This window comes from Phoca vitulina, unplaced genomic scaffold, assembly GCF_004348235.1.
Source record: "Phoca vitulina isolate PV1807 unplaced genomic scaffold, GSC_HSeal_1.0 scaffold6, whole genome shotgun sequence".
Classification (NCBI taxonomy): domain Eukaryota; kingdom Metazoa; phylum Chordata; class Mammalia; order Carnivora; family Phocidae; genus Phoca; species Phoca vitulina.
Window position 1 is genome coordinate 69482979 of NW_022589709.1, and position 13568 is coordinate 69496546.

A 13568-nucleotide genomic window follows, 5' to 3' on the forward strand; every position below is an offset into this window, starting at 1 on the left:
ACGGATCGTCAATCCCGTGCGAGCGGGGCGGAGATCGCGGAGATCTATGAGATGATTGGTGAAGCTTTCCATCAATCCTCAGGCTGGGGGCGGTATCTGCCTTACGATTGGTGAAAGGGCCCGCCGACTTTGAAAGCGGTATCGAGACAGCCAGTTGATTGGTCACTCGGAGGCTTTATGGGAAATGAGACTTGAGCACCGAGGAACCGCTGGCGCCCTCTCGCGGTGGGGAAAACTAGGTCCTCCCACGTCGTCCGGGCTGCGGTGGCCACGTGTCCGCCGGCTTCCAGGAAAGCCAATTGTGGAGCCATGTTGGCCCCATACTGGCAATACTGGCTCAGGCAGAGTCCCTTTCCGTGCGAGAGCCAATCAAAAAATCGACCTGGGTCGCGCCTAAGCCAATCGCAGAGTGGCTGTGGAAATAAGCTATTTCCCAGCTTTTCAAACTCGAGTCTTAAGCGATCACGCGATTATAGCCGCGTTATTAATAATAGATTACTAACTACAAAAGTACCTCCTAAATTGTATTGCCGGCTGATGAGTGTTATAAGTTGCTGTATTAAGACAAGTTGGAGGTGGCAAGCCTCTGCTCAGTTTACAGCATATAAAGCATCTGTCCTTCAGTTTGAAATAGGCTTATCTGAAATCAGCACACCCTGATACCCCGAAGGAATTCTGTTTATTTCTCTTTTTTATTAAAGGGGAAAAATCAAAAATAAACCTTTAGACTCAGATATCATAGGCATAATGAAGATGAACCCTATCATTAAGGAACTCAAAATATTAAAATAATAGATAATTTTTATTCACACCCAACAACACGTACCAGGTACGGTCCAAAGTACTTTACATGTATTAGCTCTTTGAAGTCTCAGAAACACTGAGAGGTGGGTACTATGAATACCCACAGTTTATAGGTGAAACTGAGGTACAGAAGTAACTTCACAGAACTAGTGAATGGCAGAGCGTGACCAAGGCAGTGAGGGAGCAAAGCCCCATTCTTAAGCACCATCTCCAAGAAAATTGAAAACATACTCACACACAAAAACTTAATACAAAGTGTTGATAGCAGCATTATCCATAATAGCCAAAAAGTAAAATTACCCAAATGTCCAATCAAGTAATGAACGTATAAAAAAGTGCTGTATCTAATCTATACACAGGAATATTAGTCAGTCATTAAAAGGAAGTACTGATACATGCTACAACATAGATGAACCTTGAAAACCTTTAGCTAAGTGAAAAAAACCAGACAGAAAATGCTACATAGTGTATGATTCCATTTATATTAACTGCCTGGAATAAACAAATCCAATACAGACAGAAAGTAGATTAAGGATTTCCAGGGGGTGATGGGAGTGACTGCTAATTGGTATGGGATTACTTTTTGGATGATGAATATGTTCTGGAATTAGATAGTGAGGATTGCACAATTTGGTAGTATACTAAAATGCATTGAAATGTACACTTCTAAAGGGTGAGGTTTATTCGATGTGAATTATATTGCAATAAATACCTGTCATATTGAACCCCAGCAAAATATTCAAGATCAATTATGATAAAATGTAATCAGGACTGAACCGAGTTCCGAGGGAATCAACTGGTGAAGGAAAGAATGGTTAAAATTTCACTAAATATGTAACATTCAAACAAACTGGAGTCTAAGAGTGAGAGGTCAGGTCCCTTTTTCAACATCAGCCTGCATCCCCAAATCCTGGCAAACTATTCTGAGAATAACACTGATATAGATGGCTGAGGACAAACTAATCCCCACTGCTGGGGGAGAAATAAAACACCTCAAAATAGTTACAGAAAGCAAATCACTGGCATGTATAAAAAGTGAAAACAAACTATCAGCTTGAATGAATGGAAGAAACTCTTTGCAGTTGTAATGAAAGTTTTGTCATTTGAGAGTTTTATTACTTGTCTATATATAGACATTAAGATATTTATATCTTACTGGATTATTCTCTTTTTAGATATTTAGAGCAGGCATACATGCAGATGTATATGTATCGTATGTACATGATTATTCATATATATATTCATACATAATCATTTCATTGTTTCATTGCCACAGCTTATTCAAATGAACATGAGCTTGAAATTCAGTTATTTTGCGCTCAATAGTTACACAAATCATACTGCAAATATCTGATCTGAGCCGAAACTACAGTGAACCATTTTATTGAATCAATGTGAAATAATTAAAGGGACTCATTGCATCTTTCAAGAGACAAAATGCACTTTCCTATAGTCAAAGCTTGATAACTCAGGATACTGAAAATGTACATAGCTACACAGAACAGAAAAACAAATACCACCCTTGCCCAATTGGCAGCAGTTGAATTATAGACCCTAAAACTTACTATATCAAAGTGAGGTAAAGAGACAGTGTTTGTTTAAGACTAATTAATATCATCAGGGCTTTAAGTTTTAGCTATGAAGTCACTCTTCAGAAGTGACTCTTAAAAAGTGGTTCCAGGGCGCCTGGGTGGCTCAGATGGTTGGGCGTCTGCCTTCGGCTCAGGTCGTGATCCCAGGGTCCTGGGATCGAGTCCCACATCGGGCTCCTGGCTCAGCAGGGAGTCTGCTTCTCCCTCTCCCTCTGCCTCTCCCACTGCTCATGCTCTCTCTCTCTCTGTATCTCTGTGTCTCAAATGAATAAATAAAATCTTTAAAAAAAATAAAAATAAAAATAAATAAAAAATAAAAAGTGGTTCCAGTGCAGAATCAGGCTTTTCTTTTTAATAACTACCGTTTTGGAACACCCGTCTTAAACCTATGGTAGGTACTTTGCATATACTATCTTTAATCCCCTCAGCGGCCCTGCAAGGCAGACCTATTGTCACCATTTTACATATGGAGAAACTGAGGCTCACAGAGAGTATAGAACTGGCTCAGAGTGACATTCACACAGCTGATAAGAGGTTAAGCTAGGATTCAAGCACAGATGTATGCCACACCAAAGCCAATTGGGGACTGCTAAATCCCACATCTCACCCAAAGCAGAAAGATAGCAGAGCTAATAAACAATTTCTTCCTTTCTCCTCTAGACTGAAATACTTTGAAAGGACTCTGTTTTCTTCACCAAATCCCCAAGTCCTAGTAGAGTATTCATTCCGCTATAAGGTCAGTGGTATCTACCGTGCTGACAGCTATATTATTCTTTATTGGAAATACTGCTCTTGGAAACACTGAAAGAGAACTCAGAAATGGAGATACAGATTCTGAGTACCTACGAGGCCACATGGATAGCAGTTGCTAACAGGGTTCCCATCCTGGCTCTACTAACTACTGGCTGTGTGATCCTGGGCAAATTACGTGACTTCCCATAGCTTCAGCTTCTTTTTTTGGGAAAGGAAGAGTTGCTGTGAGGTTTTATAAGTAACCATTCACCATATTTATTGAGGCAGCAACTAACAGGCCTCAATAAATATTTGTTAACTGAGTTGCTCTGGGGTATTTTCCTAGCTAACGCTTTACCTAAATGGTTAAAATCAAGATAGACTTCAGCTTTTTTGCACCCGTACATGTGAAGACGTTGAGCTCTCAGCCAAGAACTAGAACAATATTAGTCTACGAATAGTAAATATCATACTAAATCAACATAAGGATCAGAGCAGAAAATAATCATAGTAGGTTACCTCTGCCTTTTTCCAGCCAGGTAACTCTTTCTTACCTGTATTAGTTATCTATTTCTGGGTATAACAAATTGTCCCACAATTTAACAGCTCAAGGCAACAAAATTTATTATTTCACGGTTTTCACAGGTCAGGAATCCAGGCGCAGCCTCTGGCTGCAGAACTCTCGTGTGAGGAGAATGCCAGGCTGTCAGCCAAGGGAGAAGACTCACTTGAAGTTCAAGGATCTGCTTCTAAGTGTTCTCATCTCGTTGTTGGCATGTGTCCCTTCCTTGTACATTCTTAACAGCTGAGGACACGCCCATGGGTCTCTCCATGGGGCCCATGACAACGTGGCAGTTTGCTTCTCCTAGCATAAGCAATCTAAGGGAGAGAGAAAGAGAAATGGAGAGAAAGGGGGGCGGGGAGGGAGAGAGACAGAGAGAGAGGGTGAGAGAGAGAATGCCCAAAACAGAAGCCACAGACTTTTTGTAGCTTAATGTTGGCAGTGAAATTTCATCACTGCTGCCCATATCCTGTTCATTAGAAGCAGGTCAGTAAGTCAATCCAGCTCACCCTCAAGGGGAGATTACCCAAGAGTTGAATACCAGCAGGCAGGGAGCCCCGGGGGCCATCTTACCTGCCACACTATCTTTTTCAGGTCTCAGCTTCCACGTTACTTCCTCCAGAAAGCATTCTTCAGAGAGAAAATCGGACCTCTTGCTATGCCCATCTTGGTAATTTCCCCTATTCACCCTTCATGTCTCTTAACATTCCGACCACTCGTTACTACATATTGTAACACTGAGCATTATGTACATGACATGTTTTACATATATTGTCTTATTTCTTTTCCTGTCAACTTTTTTGTTTTTAATGCTGTGGTACTGTAAATGATGAACATCCTAACATTCCACGACTAAATACATCAGTATGTCTCTCTCAAAACAAAAAAAAACCAGTTTTCTACATATCAAGAATAACATTTTCACACTTAACAAAACTAACAGTAATGCCAAATCCATATTCACATTTCCCCCACCTGTCCCTAAGATGTCATTTTCAGCTGATTTGTCCAAATTACGATCCAATTCAGAACCATGCAATGCATCTGGTTGCCATGTTGCTTACGTCACTTTTAACCTAGAAGAGTTCCTTTGGTCAGGACACTGACTTGCTGAAGATCCCAGGCCAGTTCCACCTCCTGGATCTGCTTGATCGCTCCCTCTTACCCTGGTATTTCTGTAAGATGGAACTTAGATCTGAAGACTTGGTTAGATAGAAATTGAACATTTTTATGAAGAGAACTTCAGAAGTCATACTGTTTATTTCCGTTATAAAACACCAAGAAGTACACGTGTACATGATGATCCCATCCTTAATGATGCTGAGATTGACACTGGGTTACAGTAATGACAGCTCTATCTTTCCACTGTAATCAGAATACTATCTGCAGTATGAATAGTTACATCTGGACTAGAGTCCAAAACCAGGACTATTTCTGGCAAAATTGGATGAATGGCCACCCTGCCTATCAACCATTAACTTAAATGGTTTAATGGTTTTGTCTTTTCCTGAATCAGTATTCTCCTTAGGGGGTGGCAAAATAATGAGTTTCTAATTATATGTTACCTTCTACATTTACTAGCTAACAATCCTGTAAATTAGAGATTTCCCTGAACAATAGTGGCTATTTAGTTACCCCAAAATATAGTTTCTATTTTAAAAGGTAGATAAATGCTTAATGCTTTCCCTTTATTTATCAGCTTTCAAAATAAAAAGGTGGTTTGATAGCCATCTCAACTAGAGACAAATTAGTTTTTTTCCCCTGACTCCTTTCTTTAAGTATTAGCATGGACTTGCAGGTTTTCAATAGATTGAATCCATTTCAATTAACTAAAATCAATAATCATTTTCGATGCTCGAATTTCCATAAATTATCCATTTGTTCTTCACAAGGATCTTTTAAGTAAGGTATCATTACTATCCACTTTTACATACCAAGAAACTGGGCCAAAGAGAAGTTAAGTAACTAAGAAGTGAAGTCACTAAGGTGGCTCGGTTAGTAACTTCAGTGTGCGATTGAATCTAGACTCCAAGAGAGCAGGGAATGAATTCATGTTTTTTTCTATTCATTTCTCTTGAATGTAGCTCAATGCCAGTCAATAAATAAGTTGATGAGCAAATTAATTAATTGATTATCATTTCTAGTTGACACCAAAAAACATTCTAATACCTACTGAAGACTTTCAGATTAAATAATGTAATACCTGGGATTAGGTTCAAAATAAACAAGAGTAGGAAGCTGCAAGGCAGGGGAGAGGGTTACAGATGAAACAAGGTTGACTGTACGTTGAGAAATGTTGAAGCTGGATCATAGGTACATGAGAGTTTATGATACTATCCTTTCTACTTTTTAATATTCAAAATTTTCCATTAACAAAGAAAATATTCTTTTTTTTAAATTTTTTAATTGTTATGTTAATCCCCATACATTACATCATTAGTTTTAGATATAGTGTTCCATGATTCATTGTTTGTGCATAACACCCCGTGCTCCATGCAGAACGTGCCCTCCTCAATACCCATCACCAGGCTAACCCATCCTCCCAACCCCCTCCCCTCTAGAACCCTCAGTTTGTTTTTCAGAGTCCATTGTCTCTCATGGTTCTTCTCCCCCTCCGATTTCCCCCCCTTCATTCTTCCCCTCCTGCTACATTCTTCTTCTTCTTTTTTTCTTTCTTAACATATATTGCATTATTTGTTTCAGAGGTACAGATCTGAGATTCAACAGTCTTGCACAACAAAGAAAATATTCTAAGTCTTTGAAACATTGAAATGTAGGGAACTACATAAAAGTACTTAAACTGATACACAGCAAAATGTATCTGCTTACATTTTTAGTCTGTAGTCTAACAAAAGGTAAGAAAGTAAAGTGAACAGGGTGCCTGGGTGTCTCAGTCAGTTAAGCATCACACTCTTGATTTCAGATTAGGTTATGATCTCAGGATTGTGAGATCGAGCCCTGCATCCTGCTCTGTGCTCAACGGGGAGTCTGCTTGAGATTCTTTCTCTCCCTCTCCCTCTTTCCCTCCCCCCCCACTCATGCTCTCTCTCTCTTTCTAAAATAAATAAATAAATCTTTAAATAAAGAAAGAAAGTAAAGTGAACTGATGATACCAGCTATCCCAACACAAGCTAAATTAGATATGCAAAGAGTAATATGCTCCTTAAAGTTATAGATGGTAACTACACTTAACGTAACGAACATTGTGTAATGTATAGAATTGTCAAATCACTATATTGTGCACCTGAACTAATGTAACATTATATGTCAACTATACTTAATAAAAAAAAATTTTTAAGAGTAAGAGCATCCTATAAAACAGATTAAGATAACAGAAATCTCATGTTTGACTTTTTTGTTGGAAAGCTGACAACAATGGTATGTGTAATATTGTTTAAATGCCAAGACTTAGAGAAAATCTGATCACTACAAAAGGAATGGGGAAAGAAACCTGTGAATCTCTCTTCTAGAAGAAAAGATCTCAAGACAAGGACTTATCCCTGGTGACCAAGTTCAGAAGCCAGATAAAAAGATGCCAGGTCACAAAACACTCTGGGGTACAAATAGATATCCATTAAAAATATTGTTTCTAAGAAACATAGAAAGAATGAGAAAAATAAAATTACCATTAGAATACCACAGTAATTATGCTCTAGGCAGGTTCGTCTGAGTCATGCTAAAATTAGTAGATGAAACTGTAAAGAGAAACAGGATATTGTATAGGCTCAAAATATCTCCACCCAAAAGTTATAAAATAGTGTGGTGGTTTTAAGATACACCAATGAATTTGTTGATACTCCTCCCTCCAAAAGATGGAGCTCAATGTCCCTCTCCTTGAGTGGAGGTTGACGTTAGCGACTCTACCTAACAGCATTTACACTTACAGTGGAGAAATCTGGCACACACCATTTCAACCAAGTGCTGGGTTAATATCTTCAGTGACGGCATGCACTCCTGATACCACGTGACAAGGGCTCTTCCCCAAAATCCATAACATCAGTCTAAACCCGAGGAAACATTAAACAAATACAAATTGGGGGACATTCTACAAAATACCTGATCAATATTTTTCAAAAGTGTGTAATAAGTCATCAAAGAAAGGTGAGGACTGAGAAACTGTCACCAATTTAAGGCAACAAAGGAAATGTGACAACTAAACGCAATGTGGTATGTATCTTGGATTGCATCCTGGAGCAGGAAAAGGATACTAGTGGGAAAAACTGAGGAAATCTGAATAAAGCTTATAGTTCAGTTAGTATTGTACCTCTTAGTTTTGATAAATGCACTATGGTTATGTAATACGTTAACATTAGGGGAAGCTGGATGCAGAGTATCTCTGTACTTTGTGTTTCTTGTGTAAATCCGAAATTATTTCAAAATAAAAAAATTTTCAAAATACATCATAAACTTGCAGATAGCTAGCTCTCAGTGATGCCAACTAAGTGCAGAACATAAAACCACAGTCATTTTGTGATGTATGCCTTAGTTTGTCCATCTACGAAATGAGAGGACTGGACAAGATGCTTACCCAGTGATAAGGGCAAGCAGTGCAAAATGTCCCTAGAAAAGCCTCAGCTCCGTGAGCGCCAAGTGATCTCCCAAGGTACCCTTGGGAAATACTTGTGGTTAAGGATGGTATTCCCAGCTTTACAGTCTCCCAAATAGATTTCCTTGGCAGAAGAAGACCAAAACTGAAGTCAATAACACTCACTTTAAACTGAGCACACAAAGATCCATCTCCATAAACCAGAATGCCAATTTATTTACAGAGAATTACAGTAGTCAAGTGAGCAAGATGTCCCTGTCCTCTCTGTGGGCAAATTTACAGAGCTAGCAAAATTATCAGAAAACAGCTCAATGAGACCAGATGCAGAACAAGGGCAGTAAGTTGATTTGAATTTTTAATAACATTGGGTCATGACAGCCTGATAATTCACTGTTCCAAATAGAGAAATACCTTCCATTTAGACCATCTGCGTCTGCCCTTGCAGTGGGGACCTCTCTGCCCTACCCAAGAACCTCTTCTTCCCATGTATACCTAAGCTTACTTCCCTAGCTAGAAGGACATTTTTTTTCTTTTTTTTTTTTAAAGATTTTATTTATTTATTTGACAGAGAGATAGAGAGAACAAGTAAGCAGAGAGGCAGGCAGAGGGAGAGGGAGAAGCAAGCTCCCCGCTGAGCAGGGAGCCCAATGCGGGGCTTGATCCCAGGACCCTGGGATCATGACCTGAGCCGAAGGCAGCAGCTTAACTGACTGAGCCACCCAGGCGCCCCTAGAAGGACATTTTAAAAAGAGATGTGTTCTTTTCTATTCTGCTCTATAGGAAACAAACAGAAAGGAAGTCATTTTTATCATTAACATCATTGGTTGATTCAGTCAACAGACAATAAATGGTTAATGAGCTCATGAATTTGTAGACCCTTAAGATAATTCCATGGACCACCTGGGATCTGTGAGCCACAGAGTGGAGTAAACTGCTTTAAGACAACCATCTACGTTTTGTTTCCACAATTTTTCCCCAGTAAGATACCATGTGATTACTTAGGCCTCTACTCATTAAGTGATAATCACATTCCCTAAGATTACCCTAATTTGGATTTGTCCTGGAATAGCCACCCACTCATGTGTGAGCTTTTAGTTTATAACCCAGATGACTAGATCTAAGTCCACTATGTATATTCACTGTACTAGTTTAACTCTCAGAACCTTTGGATTTGTCCTCAAATACTCAATGACACATTTACAATATCTTGGTTATTAACGCAAGTTCGTCAAACCCATTGTGTAAAGTAAACATTATTTCTTTTACTGGATTGGTGGGAGGGAGCCTTTCTCTTTCTTTTATGAACAACAATCATGTCTTTTATGGCTCATTCCAGCTCCAAAATCATACTATCAAAATTTTTGTGTTTCTCAAAATTAAAGTGACATCATATCAGGAATCATTGAAAGATAATATTTTTTTTTTTTTAAAGATTTTATTTATTTATTTGAGACAGAGAGAATGAGAGAGAGAGAGCACATGAGAGGGGGGAGGGTCAGAGGGAGAAGCAGACTCCCTGCCGAGCAGGGAGCCCGATGCGGGACTCGATCCAGGGACTCCAGGATCATGACCCGAGCCGAAGGCAGTCGCTTAACCAACTGAGCCACCCAGGCGCCCGAAAGATAATATTTAAGACTTTATTATATTGCATTTGTTTTATATACTACCTGTCATATGCAATTTCCCCAATTACTACTTTGACAAGTTACAAAAGAAGTTGATTGGAGAGCTGAAAGGAATCTCTGATATCATCTGGCCCAACATTCTTGGTCTACAGAAGGAAACAGAGACCCTGGGACTTAACTTTCTCATGGTCACATATCCAGTTAGTGGCAGAGATAGGGCTAGAACCCCGGTCTCCATGACCTTATGCTTCCTTAGTTAAATCTGACCAAAAGCTCTGTCTCTTAGAATTTATGAAATTCAACATCTGCAGTGTGTCATTAAGCAACCCACCAGTCTCGGGACAGAGTGAAGTAATAACTCACCATTTTAGAAGTTACTTGAACTCTTCTCCATTACACAAAATGTATCAGACCAAATGATTCAGAAGATAATTAACTTGTCCATTTGGCAAATCCACTCATTTGTCCATTGAGCAAACATTTAATGCACATTCATTTTGTGTGAGAAATTATCTTAGTTGCTAAAGATGCAAGAGTCATTGTACAGTCATGGAGTACACAGTCTAGCAGAGGAGGTAGATTAACCAAATCTCAGCCAAGACAACGACTAGTATTTACAAAGGGATTACTATATGCAAGCATTTTACGTGGAACTTCTCATGGAACTCCTCATAACCATCATACATAGCAGCTACTTATTATCCCCACTTCACAGATGAGAATTAGAAAGGTTAACTGAATTGCCCAAATGCCTATGGTGTAAGTGGGCCACTCAGGCAATTCCACACATCTGCATTTGCTCCAAATGTCTATGCCATACTGCTTGGAACTCAGGCAGAAACACAGAAGGGGGGTACTATATTTAGACTCCACTGTGGACACAGAAACTGAAGCCGCAAAAGAACTAGGAAAGGATGCATTAGGGACAGTGTTTTGGAAGCAATTTTAGGAACTCCATGATGAAAGGACCAATGTGCAGGGGAATGGCAGGATCAGATTTGCTTGGTAAAATGATCACTTGGACTACAGGGAGAATAAGGAGTTAAAAGAGCAAGACTGAAGTTAGGGAGACAGTAAAAAGCTTTTGTTATTCACCATGATGAGACTTTAAGCTAAGACAACGACAGGTAGATGGAGAAGAGGGGACAGGCTCAAGAACCATTTAAAAGATAGAATCAGGGCACCTGGGTGGCTCAGTAGATCAAGCATCTGACTCTTGATTATGGCTCAGGTCATGATCTCAGGGTTGTGAGATCGAGCCCCATGTCTGGCTCCAGGCTGAGCATTGAGTCTGTTTGGGATTTTCTCTCCCCCCCCCCCCCTCTCCCCCCCCCCCCCCCCCCCCGCCCCCCCGCCCAGAAAAGGATAGAATCAACAAAACTAGGTGATGGATTGGATTGCAGTGTGGGACAGGTGGGGAGTTTTAGGCAACGTTAGGATTTCTGACTTGGGCTGCCTGGCTAATACATAGGGATAACTTCTCCAACATTATAGATCAAATATAGAGTACAGCATGTATGTATGTATGTATCTACACACATGCATATATATACACGCAGTGCAGTACAGATACATATTTAAATAGACTTGTTCTGGTTTTAGACTTTAATTTACTCTATTACATTCAAATTCCCTTGCTAATGAAATCTGTTATTACCAGATACCCATAGGATTTTTAGAACAAAACAGAAAACAGTGGAAATTAAATAATTTCCCCCAGCCCAGTCACTTGCACCACAACATCAAAACTTCATGAGCTTTTAGTTAGGAAGTTTCCAGAACTGCCATGACAGGTCACAGGCCCCTTTATGCAGAAGAACTTGTCAGGCCAAAGTAATAACACTAAAAAGTAAATAATAAAGCAAATCACTATTAGTGGAATTCAGTATTAGTGAAATGACATATTCATTCATTCAGGAAATTTCATAGCCTTTCTAATAATTTGTACCAGTCTGACACTAGGACATGGGAAAACATATAATGAAACCCAACTCCTGCCCTTAAGGAGCTTGTGGTCTAAGGAGGAAGATGAAGAAGCAAAAATTGCAAAATAGATGATAAGATCTCCAGCAAGGATTGGCTCAGATTCTGGGAAGCCCAACAGAAGGGCAGAGCCCCAGCCTCCCCTGTGGGCAGTGGGCCCCTCCTCCTGCGGGCCAGGCCAGCTCCTCTACAGGAAGCATATGATTGCATCAGGTACAGACGGTGTGGGAGGGCATTTCAGGTTGCAGAAAAGCATGGTGTGAAAGAAGGACATTTTGACTCATGTCACCATTTTGTTCCAGAGGACGTTTTGATGCTGCAATACTGAGAAGACCCTTGTAGCTTCTCTGTCACAGACTGCCTAGGTTTGAATCCTGCATCTGCCCTCTAAGTGCTGTGTATTTGGGGACAATTGATTTCCAGTCTTTGTGCCAAAGCTTCCCCATCTTAAAATGGAAATAATAATTATATATCTGCAAAGAGTTATTGTGAGGGTTAAATAAATGTAAGCCCATTTAAAGTATTTAGAACAGGGCAGCTAGTAAGTGCTCAATCAACAGTAGCTATTACCATTACTGTAATTTTATTCTTTTTGCTTGATCTCAGCTTGTTTTATTTATGTCTCCATGTCTGGATCTTTCTCTCTGTTTTACCTCACTCTCTTGGTTGCATAAAATGCTCTCAACATTCTCAGGGGTGACTAAGAAATAAATACAAACTATTAGTCTGGTGTCCAATACATAATGGATATTTCTGGTAAAAATAACCAATATGAATTAAAACCAAAAATGACTATGACTGCATGTGGTAAGACGTGGTTGCTGACTAAGAATTGACTGAAGATCAGTGCGCCTGGGTGGTTCAGTCAGTTAAGCATCGGACTGTTGGTTTTGGCTCAGTTCATGATCTCATGGTCGTAATCTCAGGGTCATGGGATCCAGCCCCACGTTGGGCTCTGTGCTCAGCAGAGAGTCTGTTTCTCTCCCTCTCCCTTGCCACCCCCCTCCTGATGAAATAAACAAATTAATAAATTTTTTTAAAAAATTGGCTGAAGATCAAATCTTCCAGTGCATATTTGCAGAATTTGTCTCAGGAGAGTTGGATCTGGTAGAAACAACAGTCACTGAAGAACCCTCACAAAAACAATATAAAAATTGGTAAAATCTGATGCGAGCAAAGCTGCAGGATGATTCAAATCTTCACTCTGCAATTTAAATGAACACTTAATTCTGTCAGAAAGACAGAATTATTACTTTACTATTATTATTATCATTACCTTAGTAAATAAAAAAGTATAGCAAAAATTGTAAAAAATATTTTATAATATAGAAAATTGATCCATAAGTTTGTTGATGTTTTGGGAGGGTTTATTATTTGTTGGAGTTTATTGGAAGTTATTGGGGCTATTGGTGTTTGCTCCTGAAAAACTTTTCTCAATGAACATGTAATAATGTTGGTATAATTTTGATTCAATGTCAAAATGCACTAGGGTCCAAGAGTTGGGATGGGCATATAGATCAAGGTGTGTGTGTGTGCATGTGTGTGTGTGTGTGTGTGCATGCACATGCAGATGTGTAGAAGAATTAGGAAAAAAACAAAGGCAGCGTGGGACAACTGGGTGGCTCAGTCGGTTGAACGTCCAACTCTTGCTTTCTGCTCAGGTCGTGATCTCAGGGCTGTGAGAACTGAGCCCTGACTCTGGCTCTGCGCTCAGCAGAAAGTCT